This window comes from Schistocerca cancellata, chromosome 5 (assembly GCF_023864275.1).
Source record: "Schistocerca cancellata isolate TAMUIC-IGC-003103 chromosome 5, iqSchCanc2.1, whole genome shotgun sequence".
NCBI classification, from domain to species: Eukaryota; Metazoa; Arthropoda; class Insecta; order Orthoptera; family Acrididae; genus Schistocerca; species Schistocerca cancellata.
Genome location: NC_064630.1, coordinates 310,186,806 through 310,205,184, shown reverse-complemented (window position 1 = coordinate 310,205,184; position 18,379 = coordinate 310,186,806).

Here is an 18,379-nt window from a genome sequence, read left to right as displayed (position 1 = left end):
GTCGTGTTATTTCTACAGCGGTTTGAAAGTTTAACTTAATTATAATCACCCTGTACATAAACGATTTGGCGGATATGGTGGGCAGATCTGCGGTTGTTTACTGATGATGCTGTGGTGTACGGTAAGATGGTGAAGTTGAGTGACTTTAGGAGGATACAAGACGACTAAGAAAACGTACTTAGTTGATGCAATGAATAGCAGCAAGCTGTAAATGTAGAAGAACGTATGTTAATGTAGATGAGTAGGAAAAACAAACTCATAATGTTCGGATACGGCATTAGTAGCGTCCCGCTTGACACAGTCAAATCGTTCAAATATCTGGGCGTAGTGTTGCAAGGTGATGTGAAATGGAACGAGCATGTGGGGATAGTGATAGGGAAAGCGAATGGACGACTTTCCTTTACTGGGTGAATTATTGGAAAGTGCGGTTTATCTGTAAAGAAGATTGCACACAGGACGCTCACGCAGCCTGATCTTGAGTACTGCTCAAGTAGTTCGGATCCGCATCGGGTCAGATCTCAGGAAGATATCGGAGAAATTCAGAGGCTAACCACTAGATATGATACTCGTAGGTTCAAACACCGTTTAAGGGTTATGAACATGCTTCGGGAACTGAAATGGGAATCCCTGGAGGGAAGGAGACGTTCTCTTTGAGGAACCTATTAAGAAAATTTGGGGACCTGGCATTTGAAGCTGGTTCCAGAATAATTTTACTGCACCCAATATACATTGCACGTAAGGACCACGAAAGTGATACATGGGAAATTAGGGCTCATATGGAGGCATACAGACTGTCGTTTTCCCACTGTTCTATTTGCCCTGGAACAGGAAAGAAATTGACCAGTAGCAGGACGGAATATCCTACGCCGCGCGTCATACGTTGGATTGCGGAATATCTGTATAGATGCAGATTTAAATGACACAAAACGCCTGGATGATATTGAAATGAGAACACTGACAGAAGCTCTAAAAGCTACAAAAACTAGAAAAACCACTGGTTTACATGGTATTAATATGGCACTGTGGAAATATGCAGGATTATTCCTACATCTAAAACTTCTTCACCCATTTTATTTATGTTGGAGAAATAAGAAGGTACCGACAGGCTGGCTGAGAGACAAAGTAGTATCTCCTTTCAAAAACGTCGATAAAAATAAATATAGTAGCTATCGTGTTACAAGCCTACCGGCTTCAGACTATAAATTATATGCAAAAATTCTAAATGCATGACTCAAAAATATCATGGGAAAGCTCATATCTGAAGAACAACCAGGTTTTAGAAAAGGAGGGTAAACTATTGACAATGTTTTTACACTGCAACGTGTGACAGAAAAGAGACGAGAGTTGAGCAGGGAAGCTCATTTGTCTATTTTTGAGAAAGATTTCGATAATGTGAATAGAGAAAAACTATGACATACCATTGTTGAATGGAATTTCGTGCCTCACGTTAGTCATCTCACCTCACAAATGTCATTACACAAATGCTATTACACAAACACCGAAATCGTTATACATATGGGAAATATAGCAACAAAGCGAACGAATACAGAGAGGTACCAAATGGATGATGTATTTCTGCAACATTCTTCAATATACAAAATATAATTGCATATTCAGGTGATCTAACTCTGATTACAGAGAATGAAAATTACCTTCAGGTAGGAGTCTATAAGTTGCTAAAGATAGCCCCAGATTAAAACCTAACATTGTCGGGAAATAAAACCAAAGTGATGCCATTTCATGGCAATCAGACAATCTAAAATAGTCTTGAACAATCAAATTTTGGAACAAGTAAAGCTTTTTAAAGAGCTAAGATGCGACATCACTTACGAATATAACCATGACGTTGGCCAAAAATTAAATAAATTTACTGCCATATGTGGAATCATCAGAAAATGTTTGCAGAATGAAACCAGGAAAGAAACCCAGCTGGAGTGTTATGGAACAATAGCAGTACCAACCCTTACTTATAGGAGTGAAGCATGCGCAACAACAAGACATCAAGAGTGTGTAATAATAAGATTTCTAAGAAGAGTGGAAGTATGTACAAGGGAAGATCGGAAAAGAAATCAAGATATAAGGAAAGATCGAGAAACATATTCCTAAACGCAAAAATAAAGAGAAGTAGGAGAAAATGGAAGGAACGGTAGACTGTATGGGTGGAGAAAGATTCCTGGTAAAGACTCTTAATTGTAAATACGCTGGAAGAAGAAATATGGGAATACCATACAAGAGATGGAGTGCAGTACAATGTAATTTGTCTAATACACGAAGTGGAGAGGAAGAAGAGGAGTTCCTTGTAGTGCGTTGGAGGCTATTCTCTCATGCCTTATCACAGGTACTATCATCCTGTCTCTTCTCCTAGTCAGTGTTTTCCGTATATTGCTTCGTTAGATGATTCTGCGAAGAAGCTCCTCATTCCTTATCAATCCACCTCATTCTCAACATTCTTCTGTATCACCACATGTCAAATGCTTCGATTCTCTTCTGTTCCCGTTTTTTGACCGTCAAGTATTCTCTAAGATACAATGCTGCGCCCTGATGTAGGTTATCAGAAATTTCTTCGTCAGATTACGGCCAACGTTTGATACCAGTAGACTTTCTTTTAACTATGAATGCCCTTTTTTCCTCTGCTAGTCTGCTTTTTATATCCTCCTTACTTCGTCCGTCATGGATAATTTTGCTCGAAAGGTAGCAGAATTCCTTAACTGCGTTTATTTCCTGATCCCCGGTTTTGATGTAAAGTTCTTTATGTTCTCATTTCTGCTACATATCATTTCCTTTGTATTTTTCCTGTTTACTCTCAATCCATATTGTGGCATCATTCCACGCAACAGATCCTGTAATTCTACACATTCACACAGGACGGTAATTTCATCAGCGAATCTTATTATTAATATCTGTTGACTCCGAATTTTAATCTCACTCTCGATCATTTCTTTTATTTCCGTCCTTGCTGCTTCGATGTAGAGATTGAAGAGAAACACTGCTTCCGTGTCTTACTTTTTAATCGGAGCACTTCGTTCGTTGTCTTCTAGTCTTTCGGTTCTCGTACATATTATATACAACCCATTTTTCCTTACAACTTACTTTCACTTTTCTCGGAATTTCGAACATATTGTGCCGTTTCACACTATGTAAAGCTTTTTCCAGGTCGACGAATGCTAACGACGTGTCTTGATTTCATCTGCATCGACAATTGTCTTCAACTACGCTTCTAGTATCAAGTGCAACGTCACGCATGTGGACCAGAACTATGTTCCTTACCAGAGAGGGGGCACAGAAGCGATGCACTGACCATTGGAACAAGAAAACCTGGGAGTGTCCTTGAAGACAGGCAATCCATTGGCGGTAGTTTTCTGAGGTTAGCGTCTGGCAGCTATGACGGGCCTTAGCGATGTGGATCTTTGAGTCAAACCATTCGGCGAGGCTAGCCTTCGAGGTGGCGTATGAGAGGGCCAGTGTCTCAGCTTCGCGATGAAGCTGTTTGATGAGTTGAAGCACTGATGGGGCATCATCAACTAATAGAAATGAGTGGCGCTACATATCACCCGTCATCTCATAGGTTCAGAAATGTTGTTTGAGCTGCGCAACATAACAGTACCATGACAACACCTTCCAATCAAAGGGTCTGAAGGGAAGGGTAGCTGGTAGATATTATGTGCTGACGAGGTGACCTGCGTGAGCTGGCCCGAGACGAGAAGGGGTGGACTGGGTGATGGGGTCAAGCTTCTCAACCAGCCTGTTGTTCGTTTGCTACATCTGCTGGAGCAGGACGAGAACTCAGTGGTGAGGTCCACGGTTTGTGCTACATTTGCCATGGAAAACAGTGCACCATATTCCTGCTTCCTGGAAGAAGGCGCATGTATCACCGTCTTTTACCTTGGAATCATTGAAAAGTCTCCCAAAAATTCAGAACTGGACCCACTGTCACTAAACACATTTAATAAGACACAATGAAAAGACTCTGAACAAAATTGATCTGAAGCTTGAATCGGTAAAGGAAACGAAATTCTTCTGAACGTCCAACAATAGGTTGACATCTTGTTTTCAACACATGGTATGAAAAGTTGTCTAAGTTAAGCAATCACCACTAGAAACTTCTCCAAGTCCGAAAGTGTCGTGCTGAGCAGGACCCATCTCCAAAAGCGCGACGTCGAAGGCAGACGGAGACTGGGTGAACGGCAGACAGGGCGGCAGTGACTTCGGAGATGAACACCAGTCTTCAGCGGGCTTATCAATTATCGGTTCCATACCGAGCGAGGCCTTAAAACCGGACCGCTCAGATAGCTTCAACTTTCTTATTGGCTCATTCCCTTATTGGCGGATGCATAACGTAATCCGATCGGCACACGCTGCTGGCTGGTGTACGAGTCGACTGCTGGCTTGGTTTGGTTTCTAGCATCGCCCCTAACGTCCTCCAGCTGGCTTCTGGTTGAGGTCTGAAGGTTGGCTGGTGGTGGTGGTGGTGTGGAGCAGGATATATGCAGTCCACCTGCGTCATATCGGGTTTATAACTCGTTTCGTTAATATTGTGCTTTGATTTTGAATCACAGGATATTCTGGTTACTCTCTGGATTGTTACAGGATGGCCATGACCCATCATTTTAAAACATGGCATATGACCTAAACTACAAGAGCATAGAACAGCGACAGATCTTTCTACACAGACTAAAGATTTAAGATGTTCTTTAAGTTCAGTTACTTTTCGTCTAAGAATAATTATCAACTTCGTGGAGATAGAAGTCCCTAAGTTAAGGTGTTCAGCATATTTTCATTTATGGATGTTCTGTACAACAATGTTCTGAGATAATTCCTCAGGGCCGAAAGGACTCTGTGCGCCCTCTCGAGTACTAGTCTCGTACGGCTATTGAGAACTTGCTTCCCGTTAAATATGGCTCTCTTGAACCCATCCATTTCATAACTATTAAATTTTTCCTGGGTTTCTAACCGCATTGTCAATATCTAAAACTACCGACGTTTCGGTCACTGTTGCAACATCCTGAAGAAGGTCATTTCCAACAATGACCAGCCTACGTTTATATCAATCCATTTCATACCTGCGCGGCAGTTACGGTATCCCTACCACTGCCATCAACGATATAGCGGAGCAGTATAACGGAGTCTCGATAGGCAACGATCTTCTCTGTAAAATTCTGACACATGCTGGTGAATGTTACTCCACGCCACATGAGGCATAACACTTCTCTCACAAACAAGCAACACTCAGATAGATAAAGGTACAGTTCCGCTTTGTGGGCCTAGACGGGCTAATTGGGCCCGAATGAGAGCTGTGTCATCTTCTGTCAGTGGTGACATTGGATGTAGTACGGAGAGTCACGTCGTCAGCACACTGTTCTCGGTAAGTACCTCTTTTCAAGGCTAAGTGTAGCTCTCTCCTGTTGTCCCACTGATGAAAAGTCGCTGGCAGTATCCAGGTCCCCCACATCGAAGTCAGCTATACTCAGCTGTCAAGGCGGACAGCCGACATTCAGATGGGATCTCTAAACGAGAAACCTGCTGAATAATCATTCCTTATATTGGTGATACTCAACAAGAAATGAGTCGGAATTTGTGTAATAAAAACCGCTGAAGTGATGGTAACACAACTGCCCATGAAAGAACGTGTGGTCTGTATAACAGCGCTGAGATCCCAAACTTGCCCCTAGATAGACACGGGCACACATCAATGTACCTTCAAAGATAGCAAGTACATGCGCCGACCGCCCACTGCACTCAGTCCTGACGAAATCGGTGAAATGGAAGCTTCGAAATGAATTGGACTGGAGCCAGTGGGGTGCGGGGGGACGCTCTGCGGCACCAGATGAACAACCAGAAGTACCAAAATATCTTTATTACGGCTCCCCGTCGCTGCTCACAGCAGCGTGGCTGACGCGTACAGCGGCTCCCTGTCTCTCTGTCTCTGTGCACGCGCGGGTGTGTGTGTGTGTGTGTGTGTGTGTCATCCAGCATCATCCAGCAAAGCTGCTAGAACACAGCGTTGGCTGATTGTATGATGCAACTGCCTCGATCAGCATGATTCTGGTCCTGGCGACCATGTACGGCCACGAGTGTGTTGGCAAGACGAGCGCCGTCACCAGGCATCAGGTAGGTGATGTGAAGGCTGTGTCCCACAATGATGGTCGGCAGGCTACTTCTCAGGGGTGTTGGCCTTGTGAGGCGGCAGCTCCAGCCTCCAGCTGCTGTGGTTTCAGGGCAGACTGCCCCCTTGCAGACAACTATGGTCCACGAGCAGAATTTCGAATGGCGCCCTAAGCGCCATAGCCGCATGCTTATAGAGCTGCATTACTAGCACAAGTGATTTTAGTATAAAATTTCCAGCTATTTTTATGTTCTTTAGAGCTGCATTTTCTTGAACTTTGTTATGCCTTGTGGCACGTATGCTGAACACTTCCGTGGCAACCTTTGTGGAAAGGCTTCAGTCTTCTTCCACTTACGTGCTGCTGTGTCAACTCTTTCCGCATCCCACCAGGCTTCGTCTCGCAACGTCTTGACGACTGCGTTGTGTTTTTTACGTCATAACGTCTAGCGCTGCTGCAATCTACTTCCTACTCTGCGCGTTTAGAACAAATGTGGCCAGTATCCTACAGAAATAAGGGCAAAGGGATGTAGTGGTTTGTTTTAGCGGTCGAATGTGTGAAAGGAAATTCATTAGACAATGGCACAAATGTACGAGGAGCACTGTACATTCATGACAAAGATGAAACTGTTCCACAAGTAATTCAAAGAAGGGTGCATAACGCTGACTGATGGAACGCCACATTACAGTACAAGTATCATTACCCAGCAGACGGATGCCCGCATTATTAAAGATCGACGAGTTACGGTGGCGGCATTGCCCCAGAGGTCGAACTGAGCGACCGAATTATAACGGGAATTCAGTTCTCTCCGTACATTGTGCCATTCTTCGACGAATTTCCGTTTCCCACCCTCGCATTACACCCCTTTGCTCTTCTTTTGAAGCTCCCGTTTCACGGTTGTCAGCATTACTGAATGCAACGCACGGTCGATGCATGAAATCCCGCCCTGTGGTGTCGTGGATGTTCGCCAGTCCCTCTAGCGGCGAGTTTGAGGACTCTGCGCTGTTATAGTGACAACTCCTTCTTCTGTAGGTAATGACATTACGACCTCTTCAGCGGTTTGTATTTCACAGTCTACGATTAGTTTCTAGTTCCGCCTTATGTGCAGCATGTAACTGGATTTCTCAGAACTACTATATGTAGTTGCAATGACGATCCGATCATTCGCATTTCCAAACCGATAGTACACTTCACACGAATTTGACGTTTATTGTATGCTGCCTTCATGGTGTTGCATTTTAATGGCCAGCTTTGTGAATACTGAGATGCTCATTAAAACAAGGTTGCGGTGAACTTCCTTCTTCAGTCTTGTTATCCAGTCCTACTAGGTGCATCTCCATCGTCACACATTCACACAGAATCAAAATTTCCTATCCTCAGTGAATTTGTAGAGTGTTCCTGGTACTCTGCTTGCTGCTGCTAGCTCTAAGTGTTCCCAAGCCCCATCCCCCCACCACCAGACGTTGATTCTTTACGAAACATTGATATTACAGAAATCTCTGTCAGACCTGAGTATCTCTCGCAGTACTGAACGGAACGTACAAATAAATTACAGCAATGCTGCCGGGTGACGTCGTCGACAACTGCCGAAATTCTGACAGGAGAACACCCTGTCATTTTCAAAGCATAGCTGCAGCAGGTAACTACTGTGAAAGGGAATTTAAAACAGCGCTATGCACAGAATCGCTTTTTCTCTCTTTCTCTCTCTCTCTCTCTCACACACATACACACACACATACACACACATACACGCACGCACACGCATACGCTCTAAACACTAGCGGCCCCACAGATGACCGATGTCAGAAGTTATCTACAAGGGAGAGAATAGGAATCCATGCACAATTTAAGCAAAAACCACCATCTCTCTTTATAAGTTTACTTGCTAATTTAATTTCAGCTCCTTCCTTCATAACACTGTTCGGACAGTTGGAAGTGCATGCCATAAATCTCTATGTTGTTATATTCCATAGGATGACGAGTGCCAGGACAATGTTCTGTAATGGACGATTTGCTCGGCAGTAACTAGCTTGTGTGACGCTTATGTCCAGTACAGCGATCCTCCACAGTAGTGATACTCTCATGCCACAACTGTAAGGAATGCGGTAGACCCCAGCCTTACGCGAACCAAGGCCATCGTTTATGGAACCTAAAAGGACCCTGAATTTAGACGGTGGTCAAAGAACACATTTCACGTCATATTTCCGCAAAATATGATCAATCCTGTTCGAAAAGCTCCCTAAGTAAGACAGAAAAAGGCTGCAGACTTTGGTGCCATCTCTGTATTATCACCACTCACCGGATGCATAATTGGTCGATTGTGCAACACAAGTCTGATCTGTCTTTCGCTACAACCATTCCGATGATATTTGTCACCGAGATAGGTTAACTCAGCATACATACTATCAGGGTTCGAGATGACCTGAGCCCTGTGAACCGACTTACAAAAACCCCTTCACTTGGAGCCGGATGGTCACAGCGGTCAATCTGCAGATGTAAGTCAGAGTGAGTAGGCTTCCTGTAAACTGCGTGTCCAAAAGAACCATCAACCTTCCTCCTGACCAACACACCAACGAAGTGAAGACAGCTATCCTATTCCATCACCATCGTGAAGAACATATTCGGGTATGAGATTTTCATTCTGCAGCGGAGTGTGCGCTGATATAATATTTCCTGACTGACTAAAACTGTGTGCCGGACCGAGACTCGAACCCGGGACCTTTGCCTTTCGCAAAAAGTGCAAGGTTCACAGAAGAGCTTCTGTGAAGTTTGGAAGGTAGGAGACGAGTTACTGGCAGAATTGAAGCTGTGAGAACGGGTCGTGAGTCGTGCTTGGGTAGCTCAGTTGGTAGAGCACTTTCCGCGAAAGGCAAAGGTCCTGAGTTCGAGTCTCGGTCCGGCACACAGTTTTAATCTGCCAGGAAGTTTCACATATTCGGGTGTTCTAAAATTTCGTTCACATTCTCACTGACATGAGACCAAACAAGAAATGTATCGCCTACATATCTGAAGAAAAAAAAAACGTACTTTTCAAAGCCACCGATTCCAGGGCACGTTCCTCGAAGTATTTCATTAGCAAATTGGCAATAGCAAGTGACAACGGGCTTCTCTTCGTAACTCCACCTCTCTCCTCGTAGTGCTCACTAAATAAAATGTAAGTGGAAGTCATCACATTTAGAAAGAGATTCGTTAATTGAACACTAAAACCAACTTCATTCAACCGTAACGAATCAGACAAAGGAACTCGAGTGAATAGAGGAAACCGCATCAAAACTTACTAGAATATCAGAATAATTCAATCGCATTACCTCCAATCGACGTAAGAAATCCGCCGAGTTCTTAATATGGTGGTCACAGCGACATACTATAGGGCTCGAGAGTGTAACGAAGTGTTTGCTACACTGTATGTCGGGGCACCAATGTTACACTCGTACGAAGAGGAAACCCTTACTTGTGGAACTTAGAAAGGTCATATAACATAGGGGAAACAGCACAGTAAGACTTAAGACTCTTGATGGTCTCCTGCAGCAAGAAACTTTTCTTCAAGAGGCTGTTAGTGAAGTATCTGCGCTAGCATAATAGAAATGAGGAAAACCCAAATCCGAAAACAATTTATTGGACTCACCAAATACAGTCTCCAAAAGAACAACAGACTCGATCCCAACAACAAACCGTCACAAATATAAAATAACAAATAATAATAGAAGATCACAATAAAACAATTCTACAGTATCAAGATGTCTATGGACTATACCAAATCCATCTGAAAGGGATCGGCCAGCTAGAAGAGGCTGTGGCTGCCGGGGAGGGTCCGGGAGGGGGCACGGGGCGAGGAAGTGCTTCTCTGTATAATTCCAAGCGGTGCGTCGAACTGCTCTTTACCGCTTTTCTTCCTTTATTTTTAATTTAATACCTTTTACAAAAGTAGGCCGGCAGCGGCCTATCCAAGTCGCTCTTCGGCCACAGAAAACCATAGAACTAATAATATGTAGACAGAGATACAGAAAATAAGAGTATGAAACAACAGGTGACACACATACTGATAAAAACGAAGACGTTCGAACCGAAGACACTGAAATGCATAAGCAACTGCAAACGTACACAAAGGCACAATGAGTACAGTGTCGACTGGTGGAGGACACTGAAGAGACACAATAGCACTGGAATGGAGAAACACTGCACAGAAAACACTGACGACGATCTTCGACGCATTGCACACAATATTGCACGAAAAAAGGATGGGGTCTGCCACAGGGAATAGGTGAGGGTAGGAGGGAGGTGAGGAAGACGCCAGTGGGAGAGAGGAAGTGAGGAGGAGGGGAGAAGATGGGATTGGGTGTGGAAATCCGGGGGGGGGGGAGGAGAGGGAGAGAGGAAGGGAAGGAAGTTAGGAGGGAGAGAAGAGAAAGAGGGAGCCCTGGAAGAAAAGCTCAGAAGGAGGAAGGGGAGGATCAAATCTGGTAGGAGGGTTCAAGTTGTTCAAATGGCTCTGAGCACTATGGGACTTAACACCTCAGGTCATCTGTCCCCTAGAATTTAGAACTACTTAAATCTAACTAACCTAAGGACATCACACACGTCCATGCCCGAGGCAGGATTCGAACCAGCGACGGTAGCGGTCGTGCGGTTCGAGTCTGAAGCACCTCGAACCGCTCGGCCACCAGCGGCTGGCCTGGTAGGAGGGGTAGATGGGGGGGGGGATGAGGGCATCATCTGGGAGGGGGAATTGGCGGAAGCCACCTTGGGCAAGGGTATGGAGGGATGCAGGAGTACAGGTGTGGCAGTTTATTTGGGTGGAATAGGATTGGAGAGACAAGCGGATGAGGGGGATCAAGTTTATGGGAGGTGCAAAGGATCTGTATCCATTCAAGGAAGAGGAGGAGGTGTGGGAAAGGAATTAAGTCATAGAGGAGCCACGTGGGGGATGAGAGTCGGATGTGATAGGCGAAGTGGAGAGCATGGCATTCCAGGATTACAAGGGACTTGTAGTAGGTAGGAAGGGCAGAGATCCAGGCAGATGGACAAATCAGAGAATGAGGCGGATGAGAGAATTATGAGTGTGGATGATTGTGGAGGGGTCCAGACCCCATGTGCACCTGGAGAGGAGTTTGAGAAGGCGGAGTCGAGAGTGTGCCTTGGCTTGGAATGTCCAGAGACGAGGGGGTCTAGGAAAGGTGGTGGTCAAGGGTGACGCCAACGTACTTTAGGGTGGGGGTGAGGTTGATAGGATGGCCATATATAAAAATTGAGGAGACGGAAGGAAAGGGTGGTTTTGCCTGCAATGATTGCCTGGGTTTTGTAAGGATTGACCTTGAGCAACCACTGGTTGCACCAGGTGGTGAACTGGTCAAGATGGGATTGGAGAAGGTGCTAGGAACGTTGCAGGGTGGGGGCAAGGGAAGGAAGGCTGTGTCATCAGCGTATTGGAGAAGGTATACAGGAGGGGGGGGGCGGGGAATGGTTGAATGTCAGCCAAATGAAGGAGGTAGAGAAGAGGGGAGAGGACGAAACCTCGAGGCACACCGGCGGAGGGGTAGAAGGTGTAGGAATCTGTGTTGTGTATGGTGACATAGGAAGGACGTTGAGGAAGGAAGGAGGCGATCAGATGGACGTAGTTAATAGGGAGGGTGAAGGTTTGGAGCTTGATGAGGAGGCAAGAATTCCAGACACAGTCGTAGGCACGTTCATGGTCGAGAGAGAGGAAGATGGTGGAGCTATAGGAATTTAGTTGTTATGAGAGGAGATGAGTGAGGTGAAGGAGGAGATCATCTGCAGAGAAGGATGTTCGAAAGCCACATTGGGTAGAGGCAAGGAGCGGTGTCTGTGGAGGTGGAGGTGGATGCATCGAGTGAGGATGGTTGCCAGGACATTGCTGAAGACCGAGGTGAGGCTGATGGGACAGTAGGAGGAGACGGCGGATGGTGGCTTGTCTGGGGATCCGGGAGGTTTTCCACAGGTCAGGGTAGAAACCTGTAGATAAGACCACATTATATAGTCTGGCCAGGGTGGTGCGGAAGTACGTGGGAGCTTGACGGAGCGGTGTTGCATTTTTTGCATAGTGTAGCTATGATACCTTGAGTGGTGATGGGTGTGTTGAGTTCAGTGTGTGGAATGTTGTCAAAGTACTGGAAGCCAGGAGTGAGCTGAGGGCCAGAGGTCTCAGTTCGATCGCAGATATTTGGGAAGAGGGTATAGTCGAACTGGGGATCATCAGGGAATATCAGGGATGGTAAGGATATCTGAAAGGTAGGAAGCAAAATGGTTGGCCTTACGAAGGTTATCAGGGAAGGGGTGGTCATCAGGAACGATAGGGTAATGGGGGGTGGGTTTAGATCCGGTAAGGCGGCGGAAGGTCGACCAGTACTTAGACGAGTTAGTTGGTAGATTAGCATTGAGATGGGTGTATGTCTGTCACCAGTGCCGGCGTTTCTAGGCAGCGAGCAAATTACGTACGTGTCGTTGAAGTTGCCGGTGGCGTTGAGTGTGTCCCGGTCCCATTTATGGAGGAATGCACGGTAGAGACGGCGGGATTCACGAAGGAGAAGGATGGCCTGTTGGGGTAAGGTGGGGCAGTGCTGATGGATGGCGGTGGTAGGGATGTGAGCCTCAACGGTCTCAGACAAGGTCTGCTGGAGAAAGGAGGTGGTATGGGTTATGTCATTAGGGTGGTGGTAGGCGAGGGGGTGGCTATCGATCCGGGTGGTAATGGTATCCCGGTAGGCATTCCAGTCGGCGCTGGAATAGTCACGGACGTATTTCGGGGGCGGGTCAGTGCGACGACCCGGTTGGGGGCGACGGCCGTCTGATACGGTGAGGAGGACAGGGAGATGGTCACTGCCAATAGGATCAAGGATGTCCACCGTGATGCGTCCAAGGAGGTTGGGGGAGGCCAGGACGACATCGGGAGTGTTATTGGATTCGGGATAGGATCTTTGCTGGCAGTGCGCCGGCCTATAAAGCCCATGTGCCGGATGTATCTGTCGGATCGGTACTACTTGCCATCACGTTCCTGGTATCAAAGTATTTCATGGGCTAGCTGCAACCTCTGGTGAAGCTGTTCTGCAGGCTCCACGAACGGATAGTGGTCCCTGGCGGGCGTTGGTGGAGACCTGGTGGTGTGTTGTGGCCGCCAGTAAATATTTGTATTGCCAACACAGAGGACGTAGGCTTTCTTGGTGAATATACGCCCTGAGATGCCGGAATCCCATATTGGTAGGACGCGAAGTAGGAAGCCGATGCAATAGGCGCTACGATGTATGAAGTGGACGACCACAGCAGTTAGACTTCCTCTCAACAAATTTATTAGGGTCAGCATCGATGCTGCGATACACTGAATTGGGCAATAAACGTGGCAAGTTTTGAATGAAATCCTCCTTTTCCAAAGCAAGGGTAGTATTTCCCTTGTCAGCAGGTAAAATAACAATATCTGGCTCAGATCCAAGTGAACCTAAGGGCGGTGTGGCCGAACGGTTCTAGGCGCTTCAGTCTGGAACCGCGCGACCGCTACGGTTGCAGGTTCGAATCCTGCCTCGGGCTTGGATGTTTGTGATGTCCTTAGGTTAGTTAGGTTTAAATAGTTCTAAGTTCTAGGGGACTGATGAGCTCAGATGTTAAGTCCCATAGTGCTCAGAGCCATTTGAACCTAAGGCAGTAATCGCAGCTGCGGTGATATTACTCTTGAAAGGATGTGCCCCAGTCCGCACACGACGTACCTCCCTCTTAGCCTCCTCGGCAACATAAGGAGGTAGTGTAAAAAACAGACTGTTCAACAGTACTAATGAAATCAGCTACTGGCAAACGCTCGGGTGTCGGTGCAAAATTTATGTGCAGTTATGGCTTGAAAACGGCATGGCTACTCCTATGGAAATATCGACGGTTGTGCACGACATCAGCCGGCTGCATAGCCGTAAGTTATTTGAAGAAAAATTCGTATTTACGAGCCACAGTGTAGTTATTATTGAAAGTTTTCATAATGTGATGTCATTTTTATTGAAACCAATGTAAATCTATCTACTTTAACTCATAGCAAGAAAGCAAAATGTGCTAAATACAGCGATGTTATGTCAACTGTCTTTTCAAGTAATAATTATATGTGTAATAAAGGAGAACAAATCTCGTTAGATTGTTTTTAAATATTGATGCTTCCCTTCGTGGACTCCGAACGTTGCAGATGGAAGTTCATCGCAGTGTGTGGTTTTTATGAATACTGACATTGTGTTTAATTCAAAACTGTATTACTTCAGCAAAGTAATACACCTATTATTATTTTTTTCTTTAACTTAATCATGAAAATAAATGTTTGGCCCTTTTAACTAAGTTGGAGGCGGTTTCTTTGGTGACGCGACGATCTATTCTCAAACATACCGACGACCAACATTGGCTCTTAGACTGTAGCTTCAGCCTTTTAAATGAAAGGAAATAAACAAGCAATTTACAACGATATTTTAGAACAGTTATGAGAACTCAAGTTGTTGCTCGGACGTGGAAAACATATTTGTTCCACCACCGTTGCAGTTGATCCCAGCGACGTATGCTTTTAAAAATACCATTCCCTTGGATGTTAAATGATTGTCACGAAAGGAACGACTTCACACTAACGTTGCTGCTGCTGTGATTCATTTCGACCACTATCAGCAAAAGGTGGCCGGCTTAAGTGCTGTTCGGAACCACCTTCCGGGTGTCCACAGGTGATTAGCGAGAGTGTCGGCACAGACGGGCTGCCGCTGAGGCGCCTGCCCCCACGGCGGTCCCTCTCCTCCTCTCGTTCCCCGCGCTGCCCGCGCCCGCACCTGAGTCTTCTTCGGGGTCTGCTGTCGCCGGGCTGCGGCAGGTGTGCGTACGCCCCTGGGAGCCGTTCACGGCCCGGAATTCCAATCACAGCCGCTGGCGGCGTCGATACGTCTGCCGGAGCCACTCGGCCCCGAGCGTCGCGCGGCCCCTTCACACGGAGAACGTACGCGGGGCCAGCAGTTATCACGTTTCCGGAGGCGCAGCGGAGGCGGCGGGCAAACTGGCAAGAAGGTTTCGCCGTAACTCGTCGTCTTCGAAATTAAACGAAGGATCGTAGGCTATAACAAATTCATGCGTCATCTCTCTCTCTCTCTCTCTCTCTCTCTCTCTCTCTCTTGCATCCAACTAAAACATGAAACTGAAGGAAAGAAATAAAAGCCGAAAAAGGCTTCTATGATGAGGCTCTAAAATAACTGGACCCAGTCAAATTTGGCTTTCCACTCTCATGCACTCACGTCCAAGATGTAAGGAACTTTCCAGAAACGTCAGAAAATAATCTCACAGAAGCAATCTGTAAACTAATGTATCACGGTACAGAACTCATTATTGTAACTGTTTCTATTCTTTTTGATTGCTAGAGAATCATTCCCATTAGAGAGGCGGCGATTGTCTGCACAACATCTGATATCCAGTCTCAATCATGGCTATAGAAGGCAACAAATTTCGTTCCTTATTACAGTGGGGTTTAAACTGCTTAACTAGGACACGGACAACGTTTTCAATGTATGTATTACACCGTCTAGTCGCATTAATGTGACCGCCTTTCAAAAGCCTCAATAACCACCTTTTGCAGCCCGATCTGCAACGAGACGAAACTGCAAAAAGGTGGGAATTTAAGGAGATGGGACCTGGATAAACTGACTAAACCAGAGGTTGTACAGAGTTTCAGTGAGAGCATAAGGGAACAATTGACAAGAATTGGGGAAAGAAATACAGTAGAAGAAGAGTGGGTAGCTTTGAGGGACGAAGTAGTGAAGGCAGCAGAGGATCAAGTAGGTAAAAAGACGAGTGCTAGTAGAAATTCTTAGGTAACAGAAGAAATATTGAATTTAACTGACGAAAGGAGATAATTTAAAAATGCAATAAATAAAGCAGACAAAAAGGAATACAAACGTCTCAAAAATGAGATCTACAGTGAGTGCTAAATGGCTAAGCAGGGATGGCTAGAGGACAAATGTAAGGATATTGAGGCTTATCTCACTAGGGGTAAGATGTAAGATAGGTATTGCCTACAGGAAAATTAAAGAGACCTTTGGAGAAAAGAGAACCACTTGCATGAATGTCAAGAGCGCAGATAGAAACCCAGTTCTAAGCAAAGAAGGGAAAGCAGAAAGGTGGAAGGAGTATATAGAGGGTCTATACAAGGGCGATGTACTTGAGGACAGTGTTATGGAAATGGAAGAGGATGTAGATGAAGATGAAATCGGAGATATCATACTGCGTGAAGAGTTTGACAGGGCACTGACAGACCTAAGTCGAAACAAGGCCCCGGGAGTAGACAACATTCCATTAGAACTACTGACAGCCTTCGGAGAACCAGTCCTGACAAAACTCTACCATCTGGTGAGCAAAATGTTTGAGACACGTAAAATACCCCCAGACTTCAAGAAGAATATAATAGTTCCAATCCCAAAGAAAGCAGGTGTTGACAGATGTGAAAATTACCGAACTATCAGTTTAATAAGCCACAGCTGCAAAATACTAACACGAATTCTTTACAGACGAATGGAAAAACTGGTAGAAGCCGACCTCGGGGAAGATCAGTTTGGATTCCGTAGAAATATTGGAACACGTGAGGCAATACTAACCCTACGACTTATCTTAGAGACGGCCGGGGTGGCCGAACGGTTCTAGGCGCCACAGCCTGGAACCGCGCGACCGCTACGGTCGCAGGTTCGAATCCTTCCTCGGGCACGAGTGTGTGTGATGTCATTAGGTTGGTTATGTTTAAGTAATTCTAAGTTCTAGGTGACTGATGACCTTAGAAGTTAAGTCCCATAGTGCTCAGAGCCATTTTTGAACTTATTTTAGAAGCTACAATAAGAAAAAGCAAACCTACATTTCAAGCATTTATAGACTTAGAGAAAGCTTTTGACAATGTTGACTGCAATACTCTGTTTCAAATTCTGAAGGTGGCAGGGGTAAAATACAGGGAGCGGAGGGCTATTTACAATTTGTACACAAACCAGATGACAGTTATATGAGTCGAGGGACATGAGAGGGAAGCAATGGTTGGAAAGGGAGTGACACAGGGTTGTAGCCTCTCCCCGATGTCATTCAATCTGTATATTGAGCAAGCAGTAACGGAAACAAAAATTCGGAGTAGGTATTAAAATCCATGGAGAAGAAATAAAAACTTTAAGGTTCGCCGATGACATTGTAATTATTCTGTATGAGACAGCAAAGGACTTGGAAGTGCAGTTGAACGGAATGGACAGTGTCTTGAAAGGAAGATATAAGATGAATATCAACAAAAGCAAACCGGGGATAGTGGAATGTAGTCGTATTAAGTCGGGTGATGCTGAGGGAATTAGATTAGGAAATGAGACACTTAAAGTAGTAAAGGAGTTTTGCTAGTTGGGGAGCAAAATAACTGTTGATGGTCGAAGTAGAGAGGATATAAAAAGTAGACTGGCAATGGCAAGAAAAGCGTTTCTGAAGAAGAGAAATTTGTTAACATCGAGTATAGATTTAAGTGTCAGGAAGTCGTTTCTGAAAGTATTTGTATGGAGTGCAGCCATGCATGGAAGTGAAACGTCGACGTTAAATAGTTTGGACAAGAAGAGAATAGAAGCTTTCGAAATGTGGTGCTACAGAAGAATGTTGAAGATTAGATTGGTAGATCACGTAACTAATGAGGAGGTATTGAATAGAAGCATGAAGGGATCAAGGGATCACCAATTTAGTATTGGAGGGCAGCGTGGAGGGTTAAAATCGTAAAGGGAGACTGAGAGATGAGTACACTAAGCAGATTCAGAAGGATGTAGGCTGCAGTACGTACTGGGAGATGAAGCAGCTTGCACAGGATAGAGTAGCATGGAGAGCTGCATCAAACCAGTCTGTTTCTGAAGACCAGAACAACAACAACTGCTCCGAGAAGCGCAGGAAGAGAGTCAGTAAGGTTCTGAAAGTTACAGACATGTATGTGAAGCCATGCACCCTCCTGTGCCGTGGACAGCTGCGCTAGCTTTCTCAATTGAGAGTCCATGTCACGAAAAGCCTGACCAAGGAGGTCCCAAAGATTCTCGATTGGGCTTATATCCGGTGAGTCTGGTGCTCAGTGGAGTATGGGAAACCTGTCGTTGTGCTCTTCGAACCACGCACGTACACTGTAAGCTTACACGTTTCACTGCCCTGCATGAAGGGATTCCTGCACTGATCCACCGTGCTTTCCAGATTGACGAGATCACCCAGAAAATGTCCGCAGACCATAGTCCTTCCGACCACTGCAGTTGTTAGCTTTCACATGTTTGACGCCCTACATGCCA